Here is a 6,000-nt window from a genome sequence, read left to right as displayed (position 1 = left end):
ACACGCACTAGGGACAATTTACTCCTACACCAAGCCAATTAACCTACAAACCTGTACGTCTTTTCAATCCATCTTCAATTTAAAGCAGTTCCTTCCTACGCATCAATACCAGCGACAATTTACAATTTTACCAAAGCCAATTAATAATAATAATAATAATAATAATGGATGGGATTTATATAGCGCCTTTCTAATACTCAAGACGCTTTACACGCATTATTCATTCACTCCTCAGTCACACTCGGTGGTGGTAAGCTACTTCTGTAGCCACAGCTGCCCTGGGGCAGACTGACGGAAGCGTGGCTGCCAATCTGCGCCTACGGCCCCTCCGACCACCACCAATCACTCACACACATTCACACACAGGCAAAGGTGGGTGAAGTGTCTTGCCCAAGGACACAACGACAGTATGCACTCCAAGCGGGATTCGAACCGGCTACCTTCCGGTTGCCAGCCGAACACTTAGCCCATTGTGCCATCTGTCGTCCCATCAATTAATCTACAAACCTGCACGTCTTTGGAGTGTGGGAGGAAACCGAAGATCTCGGAGAAAAACCAATGCAGGTCACGGGGAGAACGTGCAAACTCCGTACCGACAGCACCCGAGGTTGGGATTGAACCCGGGTCTCTGGCGCTGTGACGGGGACATGGAGGGTGGTCAGAGAATGTGGGCGGCAATGTGAGGGGCACAGCGGGTAGAGCTACGAGCAAAGCTGGGCCCCGTATCTGAGGAAGGATGTGCCAGCTCTGGAGAGGGTCCACAGGAGGTTCACGATCCCAGGAATGAGTGGGTTAGCGTATGATCAGGATTTGACGGCACTGGGCCTGTACTCGCTGGAGTTTAGAAGGATGAGGGGGCGCCTCATTGAAACTTACAGAATAATGAAAGGCCTGGATAGAGTGGATGTGGAGAGGATGTTTCCACTGGTGGGAGAGTCTAGGACCAGAGGGCACAGCCTCAGAATTAAAGGGCGCTCTTTTAGAAAGGAGGTGAGGAGGAACTTCTTTAGTCAGAGGGTGGTGAATCTGTGGAACTCATTAATCTGCCACAGAGGGCTGTGGAGGCCAAGTCAGTGGATATTTTTTAAGGCAGAGATAGACAAATTCTTGATTAGGACGGGTGTCAAGGGTCAAGGTAGGAGAATGGGATTAGGAGGCAGAGATCAGCCATGATTGACTAGCAGAGGGGCTCGATGGGCCGAATGGCCTAATTCTACTCTGATAACCTGTGAACTTGTGAACAATGCCAGAGACCTGGGTTCGATCCTGATCTTCCAAAGACGTACAGGTTTGTTGGCTAATTGGCTTTGGTAAAAATTGTAAATTGTCCCTAGTGTGTAGGATAGTGTTTGTGTCAGGGGGGGGATCGCTGGCTGGTGCAGACTCGGTGGGCCAAAGGACTTGTTTCCGTGCTGTATCTCTAAACTAAACTAAACTCAGGTGCTGTCAGTGTGGAGTTTGCACTTTTGCCCTGTGACCACGTGGGTTTCCTCCGGGTGCTCCGGTTTCCTCCCACATCCCAAAGAACGTGCAAACTCCACGCAGACAGCACCAGAGGTGGGGATTGAACCGGGATGTTTGGAGCTGTGAGGCAGGGGCTCTGATAGCTGGGGCTGGGGCAGTGGGCAGGGGAGGTACATTTAACACCGAGCTCACGAATATTACAAGCCTTATCGCTGTCTCTGCTGCCCTGTATCTGACTCCATCACACAGACAGACGGACAGATGGACAGACGGACGCACACACTCTTAATCGGCTATCCCTGGATTAAACCAGGAGGATCAAGCAAGTAACCCCAGGTTAAGCATTGTCTGTGCACAGGTCACACAGGGGGCACTCCTGTATGTCTGTGTGTGTGTGTGTGTGTGTGTGTGTGTGTGTGTGTGTGTCTGTGTGTGTATGTGTGTCTGTCTGTGTGTGTGTGTGTATGTGTGTGCATGTCTGTGTGTGTGTGTGTCTGTGTGTGTATGTGTCTGTCTGTGTGTGTGTGTGTATGTGTGTGCATGTCTGTGTGTGTGTGTGTGTCTGTGTGTGTGTGTATGTCTGTCTGAAGGTGTGTCTGTGTGTGTGTGTGTATGTGTGTGCATGTCTGTGTGTGTGTGTGTGTCTGTGTGTGTGTGTGTCTGTCTGAAGGTGTGTCTGTGTGTGTGTGTGTGTGTGTGTGTGTCCCCGTCTGTGTGTGTGTCTGTCTGAAGGTCTGTCTGTCTGTGTGTGTGTCTCTTAGTGTGTGTCTGTCTGTGTGTGTGTCTGTCTGAAGGTGTGTCTGTGTGCGTCTGTATGTGTGTGTGTGTCTTGAGTGTGCATGTCAGTGCGTGTTTCTGTCTGAGAGTGTGTGTGTCTGTATGTGTGTGTGTGTGTGTATGTGTCTGTGTGTGTGTGTGTATGTGTCTGTGTGTGTATGTGTCTGTGTGTGTAGGTATGGGTGTGTGTCTGTGCATGTGTCTATGTAAGTATGTGTATATGTGTGTGCATGTGCTTGTCTGTGTGTAGTGTGTCTGTGTGTGTGTACGTGCATGCGTGTGCTTGTCTGTGTGTGTGTACTTACATGCATGTGCGTGCCTGTGCATGTGTCTATGTCAGTATGTGTGTATGTGTGTCTGTCTGTGTGTGGTGAGAATCTCCAGCCACTAGTCAATGTTGGTCGGCATGGGCGCAATGGACCGAAGGGCCTGCTTCCATGCTATATCTCTAAATTAAAATGCAACTAGCCTACATGGGTCAGCATAGTCGTGTTGGGCTGAAGGGCCTGTTTCTGTGCTGTGCGACTGTTGCACAAGTCTCTGGATGACTAGTCTGAAGAAGGGACTCGACATGAAACGTCACCCATTCCTTCTCTCCAGAGATGCTGCCTGTCCCGCTGAGTTACTCCAGCATTTTGTGTCTCCCGGGATGAATGTTCGGCAGTGCCGTCCTAACACACCACAGCACGGTGGCACAGCGGTAGAGTTGTTGCCTCACAGCGCCAGAGACCCGGGTTCGATCCCGACTACGGGTGCTGTCTGTACGGAGTTTGTACGTTCTCCCCGTGACCTGCGTGGGTTTTCTCCGGGCGCTCCGGTTTCCTCCCACACTCCAAAGACGTAACGTACAGGTCTGAGGGTCAATTGGCTTGGTGTTTGTGTGAAATTGTCCCCAGCGTTTGTGTAGGATAGTGTTAGTATGCGGGGGTCGCTGGTCGGCACGGACTCGGTGGGCCGAAGGGCCTGTTTCCGCGCTAAACTAAATCTCTAACCTAAACCATGGGCGAGTGTGTCTGTCTGAAGGTGTGTCTGTCTGTCTGTGTGTGTGTCTCTCTTAGTGTGTGTCTGTCTGTGTGTGTGTGTCTGTCTGAAGGTGTGTCTGTGTGCGTGTGTATGTGTGTCTGAGTGTGCATGTCAGTGTGTGTTTCTGTCTGAGAGTGTGTGTGTCTGTGTGTGTGTATGTGTCTGTGTGTGTGTGTATGTGTAAAAAAAGCTCCTACTACGCCTATAGTGCTTAAGAAGGGCTTAGGTCCGAAACGCTGCCTATTTCCTTCGCTCCATAGATGCTGCTGCACCTGCTGAGTTTCTCCAGCATTTTTGTCTACGCCTGTAGTGCTCCAGCTTCCGAACTGGATTTGAACCCACTGACCGATCTCCCCAACGCACTGAGCCTCATTTATAAAGGGATTTTGCTCTGACATAATCCTTGCCTGAGGTGGAGCTGGGGAACATGAGATTTGTGCTCTCAGCACTAATTGACTGCAGGACATTTCCTTACTGTGAGTGGGACTGAACAGTTTGTTCTGGTCACCCCAGATAGAGTCAGGCTGGTCACGTACACGCACACACTGCAGCTCCACAGCGCGCTGGGGATATTATGTTAACCTAAACTCCCTGTCCCGTTCTCACTTCAGACTCCACACTGGGCCTCTCTCAGGAACTGGAACCGAGGTTTTGTTCTCAATCTCTCAGGGGACACATCTCCGGAAACTTTATCATTCCGTCCTTGATAATATTTTTTTTTATTTTTGTACATTTTTATTCGAAGCAAATGTACACAGATAAAACATTCGGCGTCTAAAATGATACAATTATTGCACAGCTTTGTGTTTAACCTTATAACCTGAAAATGAAAAAAGAAAAGAAAAAGTGTACAAGAGAGGGAAAAAGTGAAAGGATAGATCGAAAAAAAAACAAAGGAAAGACCCCTAAACTACCAGTGTGGCCCAAAGATGTAGAAATAAGAAAAAAAAGGAAAATAAAAGGTGGATATACTAGTCGAAACAGGGCAGACCACGTGAAGGTTGCAATCTCCCACCTCATCACCACTTAGATACATAGAAAATAGGTGCAGGAGTAGGCCATTCGGCCCTTCGAGCCTGCACCGCCATTCAATATGATCATGGCTGATCATCCAACTCAGTATCCCGTACCTGCCTTCTCTCCATACCTCCTGATCCCTTTAGCCACAAGGGCCACATCTAACTCCCTCTTAAATATAGCCAATGAACTGTGGCCTCAACTACCTTCTGTGGCAGAGAGTTCCAGAGATTCACCACTCTCTGTATGAAAAATGTTTTTCTCATCTCGGTCTTAAAGAATTTCCCCCTTATCCTTAAAACTGTGTGGCCCCTTGTCCTGGACTTCCCCAACATCGGGAACAATCTTCCTGCATCTAGCCTGTCCAACCCCTTAAGAATTGTGTAAGTTTCTATAAGATCCCCCCTCGATCTCCTAAATTCTAGCTTACCAGAGATAGACACAAAATGCTGGAGTAACTCAGTGTACGGATATTCATTTCTCTAACTTCAAATAACTCTTGCTTTCCCTCTCCATCTCTCCCCCATCTTAGTTCTCCCACCAGTCTGACCGTCCTCCTGATTAAATTTTATCTTTATACTCCTCGTTGTCACCTTCCCCCAGCTAACAATGAACCATTCTACGTTTTCCGTGAAGCCTCTTCTCCTTTGATCTCTCATTTTCACACCTTCCCCTTCCATATCTCTGTGTCTCCCTCTCCCCTGGCTCTCAGGCTTAAGATCTGGACCTGAAAACGTCACCCATTCCTTCTCTCCAGACATGCTGCCTGTCCCACTGAGTTACTCCAGCACTTTGTGTCTATCTTCGGTGTAAACCAGCATCTGCAGTTCCTTCCCACACATCCCTTACCAGAGCGTTGATCCATGGCTCATGCTCGCCATCTCTTGGACACATGATGCAACTGCGTTGGTTCCTGGTGTTTTCCATCAGTCTTTTCTCAGCCTCGGTTTTAAAAATACAACATGGAAACAGGCCCTTCGGCCCATCACGTCCTTCGATCACCCATTCACACTAGTTCTGTGGGTAAAGCTGCTTCCTCACAGCACCAGAGTCCTGGGTTCGATCCTGACTATGGGTGCTGTCTGTACGGAGTTTGTACGTTCTCCCTGTGACCTGCGTGGGTTTTCTCCGGGTGCTCCGGTTTCCTCCCACTCTCCAAAGACGTGCGGGTTTGTAGGTTAATTGGCTTCGGTAAAAATTGTAAATGGTCCCTGGCGTGTGATAGTGTGATCGCTGGGGACTCGGTGAGCCGAAGGGCCTGATTCCATGCTGTAACTCTAAAGTCTAAAGTACAGCACGGGAAGTGTTGCCGAATGGCCTGCTCCAGACTGCAGGAGTACCGCAGTGCTGAGGGACGCATTGAAGCTCGGTGCAGCCAAGGTGCGCCCCCCCCTCCCCCCCCCCCCCAAACACAGAGAAACCGAGACAGCGAGTTGGTGCAATTTCAAGATGTTTTAATGAAATCAATGACTTTGTTACAGGAATCTTGTACATCCGTGGCTACGTGCTGGGACAGCAGCATCAGCAGCAGCAGCAGCAGGTTGCGAGACACGTCTGAATGTATGTGTAAGCAGAAATAAAACACCAAAAAAAAATAAAAACACAATATAACACAAGGAATCATTGGAGATTTAATCTTTCCCCCAAATCACAGTACGAGTGCTTTTCAAAAAACAAGGTTACATAGTGCAGTCTGTGTGCCTGTGCTCTCCACAGAGT

Source organism: Amblyraja radiata, chromosome 41, assembly GCF_010909765.2.
Source record: "Amblyraja radiata isolate CabotCenter1 chromosome 41, sAmbRad1.1.pri, whole genome shotgun sequence".
Lineage (NCBI taxonomy): Eukaryota > Metazoa > Chordata > Chondrichthyes > Rajiformes > Rajidae > Amblyraja > Amblyraja radiata.
Note: the sequence above shows the minus strand (reverse complement) of the source record.